The sequence below is a fragment of the Furipterus horrens genome, unplaced genomic scaffold, assembly GCF_987537825.1.
Source record: "Furipterus horrens unplaced genomic scaffold, mFurHor1.1.pri manual_scaffold_11, whole genome shotgun sequence".
Lineage (NCBI taxonomy): Eukaryota > Metazoa > Chordata > Mammalia > Chiroptera > Furipteridae > Furipterus > Furipterus horrens.
Genome location: NW_028327181.1, coordinates 43,105,933 through 43,128,726, shown reverse-complemented (window position 1 = coordinate 43,128,726; position 22,794 = coordinate 43,105,933). Strand labels below are relative to the sequence as shown.

Below are 22,794 nucleotides of genomic sequence, written 5' to 3'. Positions count from 1 at the left end.
TTATCAGTTTTAGTAGTTTTTGTGTGAAATCTTTAGGGTTCTTTATACACAATATCATGTCATATGCAAATAATGACTTTAACATTTGTTGTATTACTGGTTTGGTGGTAACAAACTCCTTTAGCTTTTTCTTGTCTGGGAAGCTCTTTATTTCTCCTTCAATTTTAAATGATAGCTTGGCTTGGTAGAGTAGTCTTGGTTGTAAGTCCTTCTTTTTCATTACTTTGAATATTTCATGTCAATTTCTTTTGTCCTGAAATGTTTCTGCTGAGAATCAGCTAACAGTCTTTTTTTTTTTCTATTTCAGCTTTATTTCAAGCATTTTCAGTTAGATACAGCTTTATATATTTTCATTTACAACAGATAGCAAAAGACTTTCCTTCTTTAGGATTTGTAGATAAAAATATATTACTGGTTTAAATGTTTGTACTCTGAAGCATACTCTGCCATGCGTGAGTTCAGATAAGAGAATGAAAATGTGCTGTGGCAAAATCCTAGCTGATGATTAAGACTTGGATAGTTTCCATATCTGTTTTAAAAAACCGATATCAGGGAAAAAAAGACGAGGGGACATTAAAGAGAACCAACACTATTCTTTTTCTTTTCTTTTTTTTTCCCAAACATGTATAACCAATACACATGACCTAAGTTTTTATTGTATTCACTTCAGAAAATTGAATCCACAGATATAAGCAGTATATAACCAGAAAGTTACAAGTAAACACAGATTATACATGCAAATTTCTGTTCACAAAGGTCACATGTGCAGGTATATGGATTAGAAGTGTGCGTCTAGATTATGGCCAAACTGTTTTTAAAATGCAGAAGTGTAAAATTACATCTTGAAAATATGAAAAGATGGTCTACACACTTCAAGAATCAGATGTTGCTTATACCAGGGGTATGACAGCTACAGGATTCAAGTGACAAGCAATAACGTCTCAAAAAATTAATACTGGTCAAGAGAATGGGAATTTTTTTACATTTCACTGAAAATACATTGATTACTAGAATACGAAATCTAGCAGAAACTCAGGGAAAAAAATTACAAAATCTAAAGCCAATTACTTAATATATCTTATTACCTAAACAACAACATAACATTAAAAGAAAACTGCACCTGTATTTAAATTGCTACTCTCAGTTAATGAAGTTCTCCAAAAATGAAATGCAATACAAAAAGCTTCAAACTCAAAATGAAAAGTCTGCAAGGCTCAGATTGAAATGTGGAATGTTTCAGATGAAAGTAATAAAGATACAATTGGTTTTGTTCTTTATTGAATGGAATCAAAAGTTTTGACATTTCTTTGAAGCTTAGAACTACTAAATTTCATTTCTTTGAATAGTTTCATATATCTTTTTCTTAGTGCTGCAAATTGTCTTAAGTAGTTTATGAAGTCAGACTCTACAAAGTACGTGTCTGTTACCATTCTGATAAAACAAAAACAATTCTTCATTAACTTAACCATATATGTGTTTTTGCTATATCACTTAACACATGAACAGACATCTATTATTTTTTTCCACTAAAACAAAAGAGTACAATGGTTTTTTTCTAACTATCAGTATTGTATTTAAAAAAGGTTAACATTAAAAACAAAGAACCATTATTTCCTTTGAGATCATTAAGCTTCTTGCACATCTTAAGTTTCCTTCTTCTGCCTGCGTTCTTCTGCCAATTTATTCAGAAATTTCTTTAATTTCTGATAATGAGGAAGGCTGCTGCAATGAGTATTCTTTGCAACTTCTTCATTTGTATAAAAGAGTGAACACAGCTTACAGTAAAACCCTGCTTTAGGTATCACATAGTCTATACCAACAGGAACATTGGGCTGATACTCATCTATACTCGTCTGGGATTGTATGGTCCTCCTTGTTTTCATCACTCTGGCCATCTGCATTTTCACTTGTGTCTGTTCGGATCATCAGCATTCTCAGCAGATTCAGCGCCTGGTTCTGCATTTTCCTCATTTTTAATTCCATTTTCCAGCGCTGCTTCGTTTTCTTGATCAAGTTCCTCCATCTTGTCCACCTTAATTTCAACCAAACCATCATCATTTTTGTCACCAGATTTAAATGCCATGCCCGATTTACAAAGTTTCTGAAGTTCCGAATCTTCCTCATCACCAACCTCATCTGGAGTGACAAAACCTTCCATATTCCCTGGGAAACGACGCCTTTTAAGCTTTTTCTGTGCAGCTGAAGAACCTGCATTCCCATCTTTTTTCACAGCTTTGTCTGACGATTCCTTTTTCCCATCAGAAGTCATATAGCCTAAATTAGCAAGATCTGTCTCATCTCCAACTGAACTGCCACTTTCTAGCAGTGCTGCTTCTTCTTCTTCATCTACAAGTAGCTCATCTTCAGATTCAAGAAGCATGCTAGGTTCTTGTTCTGCCTGGTCATCTTTTGTATCTTTTTCACCGTCTTCACCTGACTTCTCTTCTTGTTCTTTACCTTCAGTTGTACTTTCAGTCTTCTGGGAACCATCAGTTTTGGATTTCTTATCACTTGGAGATTCTTTGCCATCTGGAGAATAAGATCTTTTTCGAGATTTATCTTTTTTCAGTAAGTCAATGCCTCTGTTAGGAATCCTTAGTACCAATTTCTTATATTTTTCAGACAGGTCAACTTTCACACATCTCCCTTGAAACCAGAGGGCCTTTTTCAAACAGTGGTCGACCATTGCCATTGCATCTTCTCTGGTCTCCATCTCAATAAAGGACTGACTTTTCATTCTCATCAGTATATAATTCTTAATTTTCCCATAAGGCTCAGCAAGCTTAAGGACAGCGCTGTCAGAATAGCCAGAATGAGGTAAGTTGCTGAGATGTATCACACATCCAAGCTCCTGCTTTTGATCAAACTTCTGGTCTGGCTTTCCTTCAGGTTTCTTCTTTTATACTTCTGGGATAAATGAACTCTCACTGGCTTGCCAAATACTAATGCTGGTGTTGTTGTATAATAATCCACTGCAGCCTGAGCATCTTCTGTAGTTGCCATTTCAATAAATGCCTCATTAATTTTATTTAAAATGAGATGATTTGAAATGACTCCAAATGGTTCCACTAGCTGTAGTAATTGATATCTCAAGTTTTTCCCTCGCTGAAAATCCATGATGTGAACAACTCGGCTAGTTTCCACTCTGCCTTTTTGCATGTGTCTTGGTCCTTGCAGGTTCCCGTTGCCAGCACACAGATTTCCTCTTGGTCCAACTGCTCGTCCCCCAAGGTGAAATGAGGGAGGTGGAGGCCCCAGAATTCCTGGTGCTGGGTTTGTAGATTGCTGCAACATGAATGGATCACCCATTGTGTGTCCTGTATCATTGTCAGGATTCCATTCTGGGTAGATTTCAAGAAGAAGCTGGCATCAACGACTGTGACTTGCTCCATTGATATGTTGACTCCACTCATGACAAAAGGACTGCATACATTACTTATCTTGGTGCAGGCAGGGCTGCCTGTCAGACATCTGAGGTCCTGATTGGAGGCAGGTTTCTCACTCAGGTGAAGGCACCTGAAAACTCCATAGACTGTCCACCTGCCACTAATTTCCTCTCTTCAGGAGGGCCAAGAATGCCCTACTTTCATCTATGCTGCAACTGTCCGGAGCTCGGCGGGGCCACTCCACCCTCCGCCGAGGCCACAGAGAAAAAAAAAAAGACCACTATTCTTTTTCAATGAAGCAGTGTAATTCCAGAGAATGGGCTTTCCATTTTGAATTCAAAGTGTGTGGTCCCGCAGCTGAATTCCTTCCAGTCCAAGGAGCTGCCTGCGGCTGGGAGGCAGGCCGGGAGGGAAGTGTGAACTGAACTACAAAGATGGGCGCTGATAAGGCAAGTGCCCGGGTCCTCGGCCCACACAGAGGCGCGGGGCGGCCAGACCAGACAAGACAAAGAAACCGGCGCTCACTGAACCGCACACAAAGAGCTTCTAGGAGGGTTAACAGTTCTTGACACAGGCTCCTGGTTGTAGTTTACAATGTCTGCCTTCACCACCCTCTGCACTACTGTACTGAACAGAGTCTACTCTGGGCAGAGTTGGTACGCTGATGATCTTCTTCTGGGTACTTCACTATTTCTGCCCTGACAATATGCTGTGACTGTTCTATTTCTGCTTTAACTTGATTCCAAGGATTTCAGCAGCAACTTTCTGAAAACAAAGACAGAGTCTCCTGTTTTGCTGAGACAAAGTGGCTACTAAAACCATTCTCCTGGCAAAACCGTAAGTGTTTTTCAGGTTTTACTGTTCGCAAATGCTCCTAATCAATTTTGTTGCCCACCAGTGCAATCAGTGGCTGCACTTCTGACTCCTCACCCACCTTCTTCACCACAGCATACCAGTCTTCTAGATTCTCAAAGCTTTGATAATTTATAATATCTTATACCAAGAGGATTCCCTGTGCTCCATAGATATATTTATCCAGCATCTTGCCTCCTATTGTCTGCCCTCCTATGTCCCACACTTGAAGAGTAACGTTCAAGTTTCCTGGCAATGTTATCCTTCTCAAAAAGAAATCCAGTCCTATAGTTTGTTTGTACTGTTTCCCAAAAGTTTCTTGAGCAAAACACGTAGCTAAGGAGGTCTTCCCGGAGGTGCCGTCCCCCAGCACGACGATTTTCAGTTTCCTGTCCTGGCTCTCATCCTCGGAGTCCGACATGGTGTCCGGGCAACCGAGTCCGCCTCCCCCCACCCCACCCCCAAGGCAGGGGGAGGAAGGGTCAGCTAACGGTCTTATGGGCACTCCCTTGTAGGTAACTAACTGCTTTCTCTTGTGGCTTTTAAGATTCTCTCCTTGTCTTTAAGTTTGCCATTTTTAATTATGATGTGTCTTGGTGTGGACCTCTTTGTGTCCATCTTGTTTGGGACTCTCTGGACTTCCTGGGTTTGCATGTCTTTTACCTTCACCAAGTTAAGGAAATTTTTGGTCGTTATTTCTTCAAATATGTTCTCTATTCCTTGCTCTCTGTCTTCTTCTTCTGGTACCCCTATGACATGGATGTTGTTGTGTTTCATGCTATTTCCAATGGGCCCCTAAACTATTATCATTAAAAAACTTTTTTTTTGTTGCTCTAATTGGTTTTTTCCTACCTTTTCTTCCAAATCGCTGATTAAATCCTCTGCTTCATCTAACCTAGTGTTTATTTCTTCCAGTGTATTATTTATTTCAGATATTGCTTCTTTATTTTTGATTGGTTCTTTTTATTATTTCTATGTCCTTTTCATGCTGTTGGGCATCCTTACACTTATTTCTGTGAACTCTATATCTAAAAAATTGCTTGCCTTCATTTCATTTAGCTCCTCTGGAGAATTCTCTTGTTCTTCATTTGGGGATTTTTCCTCTGTATCTCCATTTTGCTTGCGTCTTTGTGTTTGTTTCTATGTTTTAAGTAGATCTGCAAAGACTTCGATGCAGAATTTTGTCAGATATTGCATGTTACTGGCCCTTGACAACCTGTTTGGAGCAATCAGCAATCCACAGCTTGTGGTTTCTTCTGCTGGTCCTGGATGCATGCTGAAACAACCAAGCTGTGCACCAAGGCTGGTCTTTCCTGACACTGAGCCTGGGGGAGGGTAAGCTAAAGTTTTAAAGCACCCAGATATCTGCCTCTGCCTGCAGACTTCTTGTTAGGCTTATTCACTCAAAGAGCTTCTAGCTGTACTCCTCAGAAAGGCTTAAGCTTCACCAAGTCAGGTGAGATGTTTTCCTGCAGGTGAGGCCATTGCTTCCCCCAGGCCAATGCTGCATGGAGGGGAGTGCTCTGCCCAAGAAGTTGGCTTTTGCAATATAGGGGGATGAGTGAACACAGGGATCCTGGTGACTAACTCTTCAGCTCTCTTCCTAGAGCCACCAACCCCAGACTCTCTTCACACAGCTCTAGTCTGCTCTGCCCTCCCTCTGCTAGACTCCAGGGTAGGTGGCTGCAAACAAAATTTTGTGCATTGGCCCTTTAAAAGGGTGTCTCTGTCTCTAGCTGTCATTCCCTGATGGACAAAAACTTTACTACTTTTTAGCTGGATAATGTGGTGCATTCCCCAGTTCTGGTGCTCTAGTTTGGGGAGCCTGGCTTGGGGTTTAGACCCTGTACTTCTCAGCGGGACCGCCCCCCACCACAGCTGAGATATACCTCCAGAACTTCAGCTGCCACTTGTGGGAGCTCAGCCAGCCCTCTTGTGCCTTCGCACTTCCTTCTATTCTCAATGTGGCTGCCTTCTTCTCTAAGTCCTTGATTATAAGGCTTCTATCTCACTGTTCGCCAGTTGGTTGTTCAGGATGATTTTTCTATAATTTAGTTGTAATTCAAGATTGGTCTTGGGAGGAGGTTAGTGTAGCTTCCACCTAATCTGCCACCATCTTGGATTCTCCAAGATCTCCCATTGGATGTGTGCTTGTGAAGCTTATTGAATCTTGCTCTGATGTTGTCTGAATGTGGCTATTAGGTGTGCTGGTTCTGGGCTTCTGGGAGGGAATCTGGTTCAGACCAGTGTCAGATGCTGCCTGTGACTGGTCTTCAACAACTTGTTCGAAGCAGTCTCTATCTGGCTTCTGTAAACCCTCGGTTATAAGGCTTCTCTTCAGCTAGTCTTTAGCTGGTTATTCAGAATTATTTTTCTATAATTTAGTTGTAATTCCAATTTGGTCTGGGAGGAGGTGAGTATATCATCCACCATCTTGGATTCTGAAAGGAATCTCTTGACTCATCAGTTGGGTCTTTCCTTGGTCCTTACATAGCCGTTGATTTGCTGGGAAAGACCCCTATATTTTTCCTTTTTAAAAAATTACCATATTTTTCACACTATAAGATGTACCTGACCATAAGATGCACCTAGATTTAGAGACAGAAAACAAGAAAAAAAATTCTGAACCAAATGATATACTAAAATATGTAATAAAATATAACAGAATAATATTTCAACCATGTAAAGTGAACAGCAGTCAACAGTGGTATTAAGAACCATCATCACTGTCATTAACAAATGAGCAGAGACTTTAAGGTTCAAGTACTATTCTAGTTTTCTGGGAACTCCAAGAACTCATCATCGCTAGTGTGAGAATTTATGAAACTCAGTTGCTCACAATCACTGATATCACTTTCTTCGCTATCTTCATACTGACCAGACGTCCTGAGATTCAGCAGTAAAGTGGGACATTTAAGCATCCCAGGGGTTTCCTGTGGGCCCACCGCTTCCTCTTCTAACAGCTGTTGCCACCGTTGACAGATCAGGTAATACACATCATGGTCTGTGACTCAATATTTGCTCCATAAGACGCACAGACATTTTCTCCCCACTTTCAGGGGGAAAAAAGTGCATCTTACGAAACAAAAAATATGGTATATTTTATAGATTATACTATTACATTTGTCCCAATTACCCCCCCCTTGGCCTTCTCCACTCATCACCCCCCTCTCCATCAGGCAATCCCCACACCATTGTTCATGTTCCTAGGTCATGTGGAAGTTCATTGGCTACTCCACTTTTTTATGATCCCTATTTTTAAACATTTTACTTCACATCCAGTTGTAAAAATATTAGGGAGAGCTTATGTACACATCACCGAGTTTCCCTCAATAGTAACATCTTAGAAAACTATAGCTCAACATGACATCTGGGAGAGTAACACTGACACATTAACACCACTCTAAGGAACCCACATTTGTTCTTTTGTAGCCACACTCCATTCTTTCCTGCTGCCTCTCCTACTTTAACTTTTGAAAACCACTTGTTTGTTCTCTCATTTTAGGTTTTTTTAAAAAATAATTTTTATTTTTTCATTAGTTTCAGGTATACAACCCAGTTATTAGACACACATAAAACTTACAAAGTAATCACCTGTCAAGTCTAGCATCCACCTGGCACCATACATAGTTATTCCAATGTTATTGACTATCTCCCCATGCCATACTTTACACCCCCATGACTATTCTGTAACTATCAATTTGTACTTCTTAATCCCTCCCCCCTTTTCACCCATCTTCCTAACCTCTTTCCACCTGGAAACAATAAAAAATGTTCTCTGTTTCTATGAGTTGGTTTCTATTCTGCCTGTTCACTTCTATGTTTTGATATTTTATAACTTCTACATAAACGGAATCATACAGCATATATATATATATTTGTAAGCATTAATATTTTATCTTCTCTGAGTAAATCCTTAGGAGAAATTGCTGCATTAAATGGTAGTTTCACATGTACTTTTTTGAGACACTACCTAATTGTTTACCACAGTGGCTGTGCTATTTTACATTCCCACCAGCAATGTGTGTGACCTGATTTCTCTGCCTCTTCACCATCTCTTAATGTGGCAAGTACTTTTTAAAAAATTTTAGCCATTCTGATGGATGTTTTGTGATATCTCACTGTAGTTTTAATATTTTATATTTAAATTTTTTCAATCCTCATCCAGGGATATGTTTTTAAATAGATTTTAGAGGGAAAGGAAGGGAGAGAGAAACATATGAGAGAGAAACATTGATCAGCTGCCTCCCATATGTGCTCTGACTGGAGATCAAACTCACAACATTTTGGTGTATGTGATGATGCCTCGATCAACTGAGCTACTGGGCCAGGGCCCTCATTGTAGTTTTAAGATGTTGTACATCTTCTCATTTGCTTATTGTACTCTGTATATTCTCTTCAAGAAAGTTCTCAAACCAGTACCTTAATTTACATGTTAAAGAACAACTAAAAGACACTAAATCCAAAGTTAGAGGAAATAAGAAAATAATAAAGATTATAGTGGACATAAATGAAATAGAGCATAGGAAATCAGTAGATAGAATCCACAAAATCAAAAGTTTGAAAAGATAAACTAAGTTGACAAATCTTACCTTGACTAACCAAAAAAAAAAGAAAACAGAGTAATAAAATTATAATTGAAAGTGAAGACATTGCTATAGACTACATAAAGAAAAAGGATTTCAGGCCAAGATGGGGGTGTAGGTAAACATAGTTCACCTTTTTGCACAACCACAGCAAAAATTACAACTAGACTACAAATTACAACTAGATTACAACTAGAAAATTGAGCTGTATGGAAATCTGACAACCAAGGATTTAAAGAAGCCACATTCATCCAGATGGGTAGGAGGGGTGGAGATGCAAAGGTGCAGAGAGGTGGCAGAATGGGTGGCTTCACACTCACATGTGGTGGATAAAAATTAGGAGAGACACCTTGGGAGCAGGTGACCCCAGCCCCAGACCAGACCACGCAGCCCAGGGTTTCAGTGCCAGGATGATAAGTCTCAATAACTTCTGGCTGCAAAACCAGTGGGGTTGGGGTGAAGAAGAAACTGTGGGATTCTCAAGAGAGTTCTCTTAAAGGGCTTGCAATGGACTAATGCAGACCCACCCCCTCTGGGATTCAGCACCAGGGCAAAAGTAGGAAGAGCACAAGTAGTATATGGGGGGAAGGGGAGAAACTGAAGTGACTAGCAAGGGGGCAAGTGCCAGGAGACAGCTTCCTCCTGGGCAAACCTCCAGAGCCCAGGCAGTAGCACTGTTCCCTCTCTGAGCCCTGCCCCACACAGAACCACAAAGTGGTGAAGTGGATTGCCCCCACCCCCACCCCCAGCAATTACCTAAGGCTCCACCCCACACAATTTATAGTTGGCTTTTCTACCATAGGCCACATTACTAAGACAGGGAGTCAAAGCAGCTCTACCTAATACACAGAACCAAACACAGGGAGGCTGTCAAGCTGAGGAGACAAAGAAATATGGCCCAAATGAAAGACAGAACAAAACTTTAGAAAGAGAACTAAATGAAATAAAGATAGTCAACCTATCAGATGCAGAGTTCAAAACACTGTTTATAAGGATGCTAAAAGAACTCATTGAGTATGGTAACAGCATAAAAAAGACCCGGGCAGAAGTAAAAATTGCATTAAGTGAAATAAAGAAAAATCCAAAGGAAACCAACAATGGAGGGGATGAAGCTGAGATTCAAACGAATGATTTGGAACATAAGGAAGAAAAAGAATACATTCAATCAAAACAGCAAGAAGAAACAGGAATTCAAAAAAACAAGAACAATAAGACTCTGGGACATCTCCAAAAGTTCCAACATTTGAATCACAGAGATGCCAGAAGGAGAAGAGGAAAAACAACAAATTGAAATGTTATTTAAAAAATAATGAAAGAAAACTTCCCTACGTTGGCAAAGGAAATAGACATTCAAATCCAGGAGGCACAGAGAGTTCCAAACAAGTTAGATCCTAAGAGGACCACACCAAGACACATCATAATTAAAATGCCAAAGGTTCAGGATAAAGAGAGAATCTTAAAGGCAGCAAGAGAAAAGCAGAGAGCACCTACAAAGGAGCTCCCATAAGACAGTCAGCTGATTTCTCAAAAGAAACTTTGTAGGCAAGAAAGGACTGACAAGAAGTATTCAAAGTGATGAAAAGCATGAACATACAACCAAGATTACTCTATCCAGCAAAGCTATCATTTAGGATAGAAGGACAGATAAAGTGCTTCCCAAACAAGGTAAAACTAAAGGAGTTCATAATCACCAAGCCATTATTATATGAAATGTTAAAGGGAACTTTATAAGAAAAAGGTCAAAACTAAGAACATTAAAACAGCAACAAATTCACAACCATCAACAACTGAATCTAAAAAACAAACTAAGCAAACAAGCAGAACAGGAACAGAATCACAGATATGGAGATCATTTGCAAGGTTATCAGCTGGGAGGGGGAAGTGGGAGAATGGAGGAAAAGGTGCAGGGATTAAGAAGTACAAATTGGTAGATACAAAATAGACAGGGGGATGTTAAGAATAGTATAGGAAAGGATGAAGCCAAAAGAACTTACAGGCATGATCCATGGACATACACTAAGGGACAGGATTACCGGAGTGTTTGGGGGTACTGGGTGGAGGGGGTCAAAGGGGAAAAATTGGGACGACTGTAATAGTATTATCAATAAAAAATATTTTTAAAAAGATGACATAACCTTTGATTTAAAACTAGAAATCTGGTTTCACAATGACTGGAATTTGGAATAAGACATCATATTTCTGCATAATAGATATTGAAATAAGATTTTTATTTAAAAATATTTTATTTATTTTAAGAGAAAGTAAGAGGGAGGGAGAAAGAGAGGGAGAGAAACATCAATGTGTGTTGCTTCTCACATGCCGCCAACTGGGGACCTTGTCAGCAACTTAGGAATGTGTTCTGACTGGGAATTGAACCAGCAACCCTTTGGTTCTCAGGCTGGCACTCAGTCCACTCACTCACACCAGCCAGGCTGAAATAAGATTTTTAAATGCTACCAGAACAGCAGCAGAAACCATATCTGCTCAGAAGCTTGAACAGTTCCAGTAATATCACTTAAATAGAATACTTTCAATATGAAATAAGACCAACATCTAAATCAATATTAATTCTATAGAATGATGGATTTTAGAAGGGGAAGGGACTCTAGTGATCTCATCAGTCCAGCCTTCTCAGGCCAGTGTGAGGTTTGGATTTATCTCAGGTCACTTAGGAGAATTAATTGCTGAGCCAGAATTCAAACTCAGGCCCACAACCCGACCGCAATGCTCTTTCCGTTAGATTCCTACACACATAAAATGGTTATTGAATTACTAACCTCTCCTGGTATCCTCTTGTAAGACTGATATGGGGGTGAAATAGCGATTTGAGCGATGAGAAGCTGGCAGAACTGTGACCCTTTTATTAACTTCTGAACCTTCACATAGATGGTCAAAAGTTTATTTTCAGAAGACATTTTTTGCTTTCAAAATTAACAGTTTTTGTCTTGTAAACAATAAGTAGGATTAGGAATAGTTTGATTAAGAAAAAAAAAAGAGGCTTCCGGCCAAGATGGAGGCTTAGACTGACACGCTCGATCTCCCTCTACAACTAGAAAGGAATACAACTACCTCAAAACAAAAGATAATTAGAAACTCCAGAAAATAAAACTACACGGAAGCTCAACATATGAAGTTATAAACCAGCGGCGCCCTTTGGGCAGGTAGGAAGAGCGAAAGCGGGTGGTCCTGTTTGCGGTAGCACCAGGGACAGCGGCAGGGAGAGCAATCCTGGCTGCAATCGAGCCGCAGCAGCTCGTGACCCCAACTCTGGGAAAAGCAGCCACCGCATTGCCTTGCACGGTGAGGCCCAGAGGGTGGGAGGACGGATCCCGGTCTCCCAGCAGAGAATAATGGCAGGAATCCATCTTGGACCCCCGCCCCCACATAAAGTGCCACAGCGCCGCTAAATAGGTTGCGGATCGCCGCCGGTCGCTGGGTTGTGACGAGTACACAGGCTCAACCCCCTACAACTGGCCCAAGAAGCAAAGCAAAACGCATCTGTCAAAATGAGGCAGACAACTATAGAAATCCCGGTGGCGCAGCTCACCAGGCTGCAGATGAGGAATCTGACAGATGAACAAATAAGAAACCTGTCAGAGGCTCAGTTCAGGGCCATTGTTATCAGGTGGCTTACAGAATTAACAAAAGATCTGGAAAAGATGAGAAAGGATTGAAAACCACTCATACTGAAAAGAACAAAAACACATATGAGACAAGTGGTGAGGAAATAAAATCCAGAGTTCAAATCAACAAACTGGAACACAGAGAAGGAACAATCAGTCAACCAGTGTGGAAAGAGGAAACAGAAAGCAAGGAAAGTGAGAAGAGGATTAGAAACCTCTGGGACAGCTATAAGAGATCGAACATACGAATTATAGGATTGCCAGAGGGCAAAGAAGAAGAACTAGAAATTGAAAAATTAAGTGAAAATATAATAAACCAGAACTTCCCGAATTTGAGGAAGGAAATAGACTTACAGGTCCAGGAAGCACAGAGAGTTCCAGAAAAACTGGATCCAGGGAGAACCACTCCAAGACACATTATAATCAAATTGTCAAAAGTTAAAGAGAGAATCTTAAAAGCAGCAAGAGAGAAGAAAAGAATCATGTACAAAGGGGTCTCAATTAGACTATCAGCTGATTTCTCAAGGGAGACCCTGCAGGCAAGAAATATTCAAAGTAATGAAAATCCAAAACCTACAACCACAAATACTCTATCCAGTGAAGCTGTCATTCGGAATAGAAGGGCAGAGAAAGTGCTTCCAGGACAAAATAAAACTGAAAGAGTTCATTAGATCCAAACCACTGTTATATGAGATGTTAAAGGACTTGCTTAGGAGAAAGAGGATCAAAACTATGAACATTAAAATGAAAACTGCAACACAAGAACCAACAGAAGCTAGGGAATTGAAACAAAGGCAAACTAAATAGGCAACGAGAGTGGAAAAAGAACTATAGATATGGGGAACATATTGGGGGGAGGTCAGCAGGGAGGGGGAAGAGGGAAGGGAGGGAGATGGTACAGGAATTAAGAAGCTTAGTAGGAGGGAGTGGAGTAGATAGGAAGATGTTGAGAAGAACTATATGCACAACCAATGGGCATGGACTAAAAGGTGGGGACAACTGGAGGGAGCGAGACCACGGGGTGGAGGGGAGCAGAGGGAAGGGAAATTGGGACAACTGTAACAGTATAATCAATAAAACATATTAAAAAAAGAAAAGAAAAGAAAAAAGAATGCTGTGAACATATTTAGATGAAATAAAAAATTCGTTTCCAATGATTCAGCAGGTGGCCGGCAGGGGGCATAAGGCCACCAGAGTGAGCGCAAAACTCCCTGCACTGCTCCTCCACAAGCACAAGAAGGCGCGAGAGTCAGCCTTTCTGATTCTGATAAAGCCCATTCATTTGCCTGCAGATCTGGGTGGGTGGAAGGGTGAGGGGGGGATTCCCCGGAGAGGTGAACTCTTGGTGTCTGCGGCCCCATGGGCTGAGGATAGTGCTTTGTCCTCGGCTTCTTTAGGCACGTTTTTCTTAAACAGATAATTCTACTGCAGCAGCAACTTCCACTTTCTGAAAAGTTTTATTTTGAAATGTGTTTTATTTTTATCTTCTCATGTAGTATTTTATCAAGACTTGTTTTTACAATAGCTATTCATTGAGGCATTCTAATGTCGTATTCATAACGTGAGGAAGTATTTTGTAAAATTCAGAGAGAGAAGAAACATAAGCAATGGTGAGAGGAACGGACAAAATACGGGTTCTAAGTGGCCCAAAGTGGAAGGGGAAAGGAGTGCTCCCAGAGTATGCTTTCATTAAACATTTTAAGGTCTCATTTTACCTGTAACTTTAAAGTACTTGAAAAAAGATTGAAAAATTGCAAAGTAGGAGTGTTAAAAATCATTTTTTTTTTAGAGTGGGGCTATTATTATTATCATTATTATTTTAGACAGGGAGAGAAACACGTATTTGTTATTCCACCCATTATGCATTCATCAGTTGAATCTTGTATGTGTCCTCACTGGGGATTGAACCTACAACCTTGGGATATTGGGATGATGTACTAACCGACTGAGCTATCCAGTAGGACCTAGAAACCTTTTTTTAAAGGTTTAATTTACACCAAAAATAATATTATATCATACATTTACTCTCCTGGCTTTAATGATAGCAAACTCATCAATAATATTTTAAAAATAATTCTTACTTTAGCTCATTTTACTTGAGACAAGTGACATGTTATACAATTTCTCATGACCCAGTGACAATCTTAATTGTTTGTTAACTCAGCTTTCTGTCTTGCAGGTCCCCATTTGTAACTGGTGGTGTGAAAAATTACATACCAAGTTCACTTCCTTATGTGAAAAAGAGCTCAGCAAAATTTGTAACCAGCATTTGGAGATTGAAACATTATCTTTACATTTTAATATTAATGATTGTACTATCTAAGAAACTGAAGTTTAAACTGAGACTGAGCATTATGACTATGGGATGGGAGTATTTTATGGGTGTTGGTGTGGAAATTAACTGCTTATAATAGAAATAGCAGCAATGCTTGATTGTATCTGTAGTTTGAGAGGTTGGTCAAAGATTAATTACTGGATATCTAGTGGAGCTATTATTTGAGATTGGAGACAAGAAGAAAAGTAATTTTTATTTGAGGAAGAGGTACTGGGCTTCAATTTGATATATTTTGTTTTAATTTCCTGTAGTACATGAAAATAGAATAAGTTTTGGTTTTCATTTATTTAAAAAATTATAGTTGACATACAACATTACATTAGTTTCAGGTGTAGAAAATAGTGATTCGACATTTATGTACCTTACGAAGTGATCGCCACAATAAGGATACATGAATCTTCAGGCATTTTCACCACAGAGACAACAATAAAAGGAATTGAAGCAATGGAAGAAATGCATGAGATTTGCAAGACAGTGTACACTCAAAGGAGAGCACAGGGGCTAGAACTGAATCTTGGGACATTTCAACCAGTACTTTTGAGGAGGACCTTGCAAAGAACTCTGGCAAGAAGTATGTACAGTAGTTTGAAGACTTTCGGGAGACTGAGATGTCAGAAGACCCTGGGAAAAATAGCCTCAAAAGGAGGTCATGGTCCAGTTATTCTTTGTTTCCAAGTAAATGAAGACCAATGAGCCCCAAGATGGCAAGGAGTAAGGGGAAGCTACACTAGCCTGTTTCCAGGACCAAACTGGAATTACAACTAAATTGTTTTAAAAATCACCTTGAATAATCAACTGAACACTAGCTGAAGAGACGCCTTATAACCAGGAATAGACAGAAGCCACTTCGCCACAATGTGACTGATAGGGAGTTGAGGGGGAGGGGTGAGAGGGCTGGCTGGGCTCCCATGGGTGGCAGCTAAAGTTCTAGAGGAATATTTCAGTGGCTGGGGCAGGGTTGCCCCTGAGAAGTGTAGGGTTTAAACCCCAAACTGGGCTCCCCAGCCTACAGCCCCAGAACTGGGAAAGAAACCCAAATAACACATGGCTGTGAAAAGCAGCAGGGTTTCTGCCCACTGGGGAGAGACAAGAGAGCCTCTTAAAGGGCCAATGCCCAAGTAAATGAAGGTCAGCACTCATATGGAACGATCATGGTTATCTTGGCAAGATCTGCATATGAAGAGATGACCAGCGATACTAGAAAGTCAGAGGCTGAATACCTAAGGAAATGGAACTGAACATTCAGTTTCCTTACAAAGAGGAAGAAAGAGATGGAGCTGGAGTTGTAGAAAGACATGCAGAGGAATTTTCTTTTCAAGATCAAAGACACTTAGTAAGTTTAAGAAGAAAAAGCAGGTGGAAGAGTGATGGAGAGGTTGCTGATAACAGATGTACTTTATAATCAATGACATGAAGTTTGTAGGAATTTAGGCATAAATTAGAAAAACAGAACTTAGCTAGGGGCTGACATGACTTCAGTTTTAAGGAGGAAAGGAGAAAACAAGCTATACTGTAATTGCAGGGAAATCTGTAGATTTTATGGCAATAAACTGAAATGTTTTATCAGATTATCTAGTTCATCCGTGTAGTGAAAACATTATCAGGGAAACGAGAATACATGAAACTCAAGCTACGTGGAGTGTGTTGGAGATACTCATGGAGCCCGTTGATTTAACAAGCTCAGCTGGGATTGCACGATGTGCTTGGAAGATGCTGAGAGGTTTGTGCATTGGTGTGCAGGGCAGGGAGATGAGCCCAGCCCTGTGCGTGTCAGAGGCAGCCATGGATAGGCTGATGTGTACCCCTGAAGACAAACATGTTTAGGAATTTGAACTTCAGAATAAGGCAGAGTGAGGTTCTAGCCTTGTTGTAGTTCAGCCACAGAGTTCTGTTATATTGTGAATCCTCTCTGAACCGTGGTTCTCCTCATTTGTAAGTGGGTGGGTTGCGAATCTCTAAGCAACACGTTTACTTTGAGGATTAGATGAGCAAATGTATATACAACCTCCATGAACATAGTCTGAATGAAAACAATTTTTAGGGTTTTTCTCCTCTTTTGCACCTCAAGTTTAAAGGGTTGATTGAGTTAACCCTGACATTGGCCAAGCATTCAACCAAAATTGCTGTTACAAACTTTGCTAAGTGGTTTTTCAATTGTACCACAGTTGTTGCAGAATCACCTCCCAAAATTCAGCTTCGTGTACCAGATGTGCTAATAGGTCACAGCATTAAGACCCCAGTGCTTGGAGGTAGAGGAATTTTATTCGATTTGGCTGAGGCAAGGGGACAGGAGAATGAGATCTCTCAACACCCCCCACCCCAAAGCAAAAGTAGGGAGTTTTTGTGCAGCTAAGGAGTAGGGGAAGGGGATTTCCAGGGAACTGAGAGAGAAGGCTGTGTTTCTTTAGTCACAGATAATGTTTTTTCACCTCAGACCCCTGGGTGTCAGCAGCTGGTCATAGCTAACTTGAAGACATTCTATTTTCTGCAAAACAAAATTATAAATTGTCCTTGTGGTCCTGAAGTTATTTCCTCCTCCTTGACAAAGAAACGACACATCAGCAGCTAGTGTGAGAACAGGGGTGCTGGGTTGGAGAACCAAGATTCTGCAAAATACCTCATCATTGTGTGTTAGTGAGTTATCTTTAAAGCAGAAACTAGACATCTTATAATTACACCTATCGTTTAAACTATCATTGTTTTTGCTTAACTAGCTGTATTTTCTATTATCTTGAGCAAAGTGTACTTTTAAAACTTTATTTATTTATTTATTTCTAGAGAGACCAGAAGTGGGGAAGAAAAGGAGAGAAACATCAATGTGTGAGAGATGTATTGATTGGTTGCCTCTCACAACCCCCCCAACCTGGGGCCTGGCCTGCAACCCAGGAATGTGCCCTGACTAGGAATCGAACCAGTGATCTTTTGATTCGCAGTCTGCTGCTCAGTCTACTGAGCCACACTAGCCAGGATGCAAAGTGTACTTTTAAACATTTTTCCTGGAACTTGCTTTACAGGTAGGCCTTTAGAACATGACTAACATACTTTCTTAATCTTTGACTATAATCTATGTGACAACCGAAGCAATTGAAACATTTAATTAAAACCTATACTTATATCTTAATTAAGAATTAAATTATTTCATTCTAGCTGCCAAAAATACTAGGGGTATTAAAATCACAAGGGCTGGGCTACACAATGAAGCCTGCAGGGGTGAGGTGGGGACAAACAAAAATAAAAATAGATAAAAACTTTTGTTAAATGTATCATTAATGTGGTCTGCGTTAAGATGTAACAAAATAATATGTTTCACATTAACCATCTGTCAATGGATGACTATCAAGGTGTTTTTCCACAGGGGACTTGCCCGGTGTCTTGACCGTTATCCACACAGACAAAGGTGAAGGCTTAAATGACCTCTTGTGGCTGGTATCAACCTCTCTTGTTTAGGACTCCTGACGCCCCTTTTCCCACACCAGTGGTCTCCTGGGTAAGGAGGGGTGCAGGCTGCGAGGGTCCAGAAACATGCAGAGCACCACTGTCCACACCGGGCCGAGCCCCCCACCGGGGGCTGGAGCAGGGCAGGGCCCGCGTGCAACTGGCCGCGCTGCTAGGACAGGACCCTCCCCTCAGCCACCAGAGGGCCGGTAGCAGGCTCCGCTGGGACGCCCTCCAAACCCTGTTTTCTTGACCACGACCTCGCCTTCCTTCTGGTCCCACGTTGGCCCCTCCATGGCTTAAGGAGGCCCGCGGCCCCTGCGCTGTGGCAATGGCGGGCCAGGGACAGCCAGGGGAGGGAGCTGGTGAGTCCGGAGGAGGTTTGGTCGTGGCCACCGGCGCCCATCTGGCTGTTCATCGCACCTTCCTGCCAGCCCGTATTTTCTGCCCTGTACCCTGCTTGTTGTGCTCCCAGCCTCAGTGCCATCCAGGTTCTGCACAACTTCCGGGGAGACTTTGCCGTCTCCACCCAAAGTCCTGACCCAAAGTCATTTTGTCCTTCAGCGGGATGCCTGGATGCGTCTCCCTGACAGGACCTGGGGGCACGGAGCGCCATATCTATGCAGCTGGGAGTCACTCAGCCTAGAGAGGGGTGGTCTTCACTGGGATGTGCACGTGGGAAATTTAGGGACTTTCCTGAGGCTGGGGGAGGGTTGAGGCCCTAGAAGTGGGAGGGGCTCCCTCGGGCCAAGCCCCGTCTCAGACCCACAGGGCAGGTCTGAGCCGCAGTGAAGGTGTCTGTCGTGCGCGAGTTCCCACCTGTTCCAGGAAAGGTGGACGGGGGTTCCCTCCCTTGTCCACGCTGCGGGCCTCGCAGGCCTCCTCAGGGAACGTCGGATCTCCTGAGAAGATTCTGGTCAAAGGCCCGACGGGTGGAAGAGTGAGGCAGCTGCCAAAGGTCGCTGCGGAGCCCTGGGTCTGTGTGGCCCGCTCGGGCCTGGAGGAGCCCGGAGGGGCCGGCGCAGAGGCTGCACTGCCTGCAAAGGCCTAGAAAACCGAGACGCTTCAGCACCGCGGTCTGGACAGCGCCCTCCGCACCTGCGGGAGGCACCCTAGAAGCACAGGTCCTCCGCCAGACCAGAGCTCGGACCTGGGAGGCAAGGGGAGGGGTCACTGGGCTGTCTCCTCTGTCGGAGCTTGGCCTTGGGGTGCTGACTGGACAGGGACCGAGGGGAGACAACTGAAGATGGTGGACAAGTTATGACCCTGGCAGAGCCATCCTGGATTAGCATATCCGGCCTGCATTCTGGGGACGCCTGTGCCGAGAGAGAACCGCCCCACCTCCACTCCAGTCCTGCTCCTCCTTTGCTTAAATGCAACACGGTGTTAAAGTGGGAGTTTCTCCTAAGACTCTAAGACAACAGATATCAAATACCTAAAGTGAGTTGTGAGCAGGCCACCATACAGAATTGGCCAAGAAAAAAATTGGAGCAGCTGAGAAATTGTTAGTGATTGTTAAGCCTTTCACCCGTATTGAGAGTATCACAGAGATTGATTGAAGAGGATTTCCAAATGTTTGGAAGAGTTCCACAGATAAAAGGGGGTAAGAGGTTGCTTGCCCCATAGTTCAAACAGAGTAAGAGAGGCTTCAACAGGCCACCTGGGGAGCTTGATATGTGTCCCCTGGAGTTTAAGGACTCAGTGGCCTGATGTATAGTTTTGCTGAATAAACGTAAGGAGCAAGGGATAGCCTGACTAGCTGTTCCTGGTTAAGTTGAAAGAAGGCATACGTACACCTGTGAGGTGCAAATTTTGGGGCAAAAGATGCATGAATTCTTCCCATGGTCAAGACATGATCCGCCTGCATGGGGTCCTCTTAGGTACTATCCACAGGGCTGCTGGAGGGGCTAATTAGATCTCCTAGAAGATAATCCTAGGTGCTGACTAAGTAAAAACAACCATCTGAAATAAACTACATACCAGGGCTAAGCGAAATTCAGGGGAGAATCCTCAGCACTGAGTGAGTCTTTCAAAAGTCCACACAATTCCCGGAGAATAGGATCCCTGCTGATGGCACTCCCACCCCGCCCTGTGTGCTCTCCCTGCACCTCTGTGTATCCTTGCTCTCTTGTTTTGTCCTCTGAAGGGGCGAGGGTCACAGTGAGCAAGCTGTGGAGGAAAGGCAGAAATGCAAGACCAGGGGAGAAGGAGCCCCAACTTTAATTTATTTTCAGATTTGACTATGCCACAGGATAAATGTTGTAATCACAACCTGGGAAACATTTCTTATCACAAAGTGACACTCACCACCTCTCTAACCTCCTTCATCCATGAGAAGGCAGATTAGCAAACTGAATATATTTTTAAGGGATGATAGGAAGCAAAGTCACTTTATGATCCCACCCCACAGTTGTCCATGCTTAGAATGCCCACTGACACAGACACTGGGTCCCACTTGCTTTCACTTCAAATTGCCTGGAGATGAAATGCATTTGGTTTGGCCTCTGTCGGGAGAGCACTGCTCTGACCAGAGAACTGGGCCGTATGTCCCAGTGCCTACCAGAATGGAGTGCAGGAAGCACCTCATGGGAGGGACAATGAGCCAACAAAGTACATCAACTACAGTGTCTATACCAAGGCTTGCTATCTTGAAATTTGTCTTTCATTTCAAAATAAAACAGTACAACCAGTTTAGTGTGGAGCAGGAATGTACAAAAGATTAATAGATCAGAATAATCCACAGGAACTTTTTAAGTTTTGAAAAATATCTGATATATTGGTGCAGGTGGGGTAAACCTTTGACATTATGTGTGAGGTAATTTTCCCACTTTTTCTTTCTCTTCATCCATACTTTTTGTTTCTGATAAGTGACACTTTGCCCACAAGTATACTCTTGCCCTATTTTTTCTAAAAATATATGTTGATGTTCTTTTCTCAATGTTGGGAGAACAGTACTTATTCATCTGAAATAAATGAGCCGACAGTTAAAACCAATGACTGAAAATCTGCTTTTTTAGTTAAAGGAGACTTTAATAGTAAAATATTATCTGAGAAGTAGATGTTATAAAACTTGATTTATGCCATGGCCAGGTAGCTCAGCTGTTTAGAGCATTGTCCTGATATAGCAAGGTTGCAGGTTAGATCCCTGGTCAGGGCACATACAAGAGTCAACCAATGAGTGCATAAATAAGTGGAGCAACAAATGTCTCTCTCTCTCTCAACTCAATAAATAAAAAATTTTGATTTATAAATATATGAAAAGAGAATTTTACTAAATTGCATAAGAAACTTGAAGAATATCATTAAGACTTTAAAATTAAAGATGGCAGAGGATTAAGTGGAAGCTACACTAACTCCTCCCAGGACCAGTCTGGAATTACAACTTAATTGTGGAGAAATCATCTGGAATAACCAACTGAACACTAGCTGGAGAGAAGTCTTATAATCACGGAGAGATAGAAAAGGCCACCTCATCACAACGTGACCGGTAGGAAGTGCAGAGATATGAAAGGGCTGGCTGGGTTCTCACAAGTGGCAGCTGAAGGAACTGAGAAACAGCTCAGCAGCTGGGGGATCCCCCTGAAAAGGTCAGGGTCTAAACCCCCAGCTGGGCTTCCCAGGCTACAGCAACAGAGCAGAAAGAAAAATAGCATCCAGCTGTGAAAAGCGAAAAGCCACAGGGTTTTTTTGCTGGCCTGAAAGAAACAGCTGGAGACAAAGAGTTCTTAAATGGATCACGTATGAAAATATTTTGGCACCTACTTACCCTGGGCTCAAGCAGAGGGAGGGCAGAGAGGACTGGAGATGCTTGGGGAGAATTTGCGGTGGTGGCTTTGGGGAGAGAACTGAGGGAACAGCCGACCAAGTCCCAGTGCTGATTCATTCCCCATGCCACAGGCAGTCCACTCCCCTCTAAGTGGCATCAGCCTGAGGGGAAGCAAAAGCCCCGCCTGCAGGAATTAATCTGCCCCACCCTCGGTGCTTAAGCCTGACGGCTGATCACAGATTGAATAGACTAACAACTAAAGGGGACAGACAAAGGCAGTAGATCCCTGGTAGCCTCCAACAGGCTGCCTAGGGCCAGACTGGTACATGATCTGCTGCCACCAGGGGCAGAGCCAGGAAGTACAGATCAATCTAAGAAGCAGCAACAAACAAGAACAGTCACAAAAATGGGGAGACAGGAAAACAACCCCCCATCGAAAGGAAAGGAGGAATCCCCAGAAAGAGTGCTAAATGAAATACAGGAAAGCAAACTATCAGACATGGAATTCAAAACATGGATTATAGGGAAGCTCAACGAGCTCAGCAAGCTCAAAGAAAACTACAAAGAACTCCAGGGCAACTACAAGGAACTCCAGGGCAACTACAAGGAACTTACAGAGAATAACACCGGCATGAAAAAGGACATAGCAGCCATCAATAAGAGCCAGGAGGAGGAAGAGATGAAAGCAAGTTGTTTTGTCATTCTGCAGAACTAGGGAAAGGTAATTGTGCCTGGTAGAAGAAAAACATATCACTGAAACTGATGGAAGGTTCAGAAATTTTTTTAAAAATTGTTCATTTTTATTAATACA

At 42.0% G+C, this 22,794-nt stretch overlaps 2 pseudogenes; both read right to left on the bottom strand.

Annotated features, from left to right (window-relative positions):
* Positions 1–1,083: 1,083 nt before the first annotated feature.
* LOC149997410 (matrin-3 pseudogene) lies at positions 1,084–3,623 on the bottom strand (annotated as a pseudogene).
* A 177-nt stretch (positions 3,624–3,800) lies between these two features.
* Positions 3,801–4,704, bottom strand: LOC149997409 (ras-related protein Rab-28 pseudogene; annotated as a pseudogene).
* Positions 4,705–22,794: the final 18,090 nt, after the last annotated feature.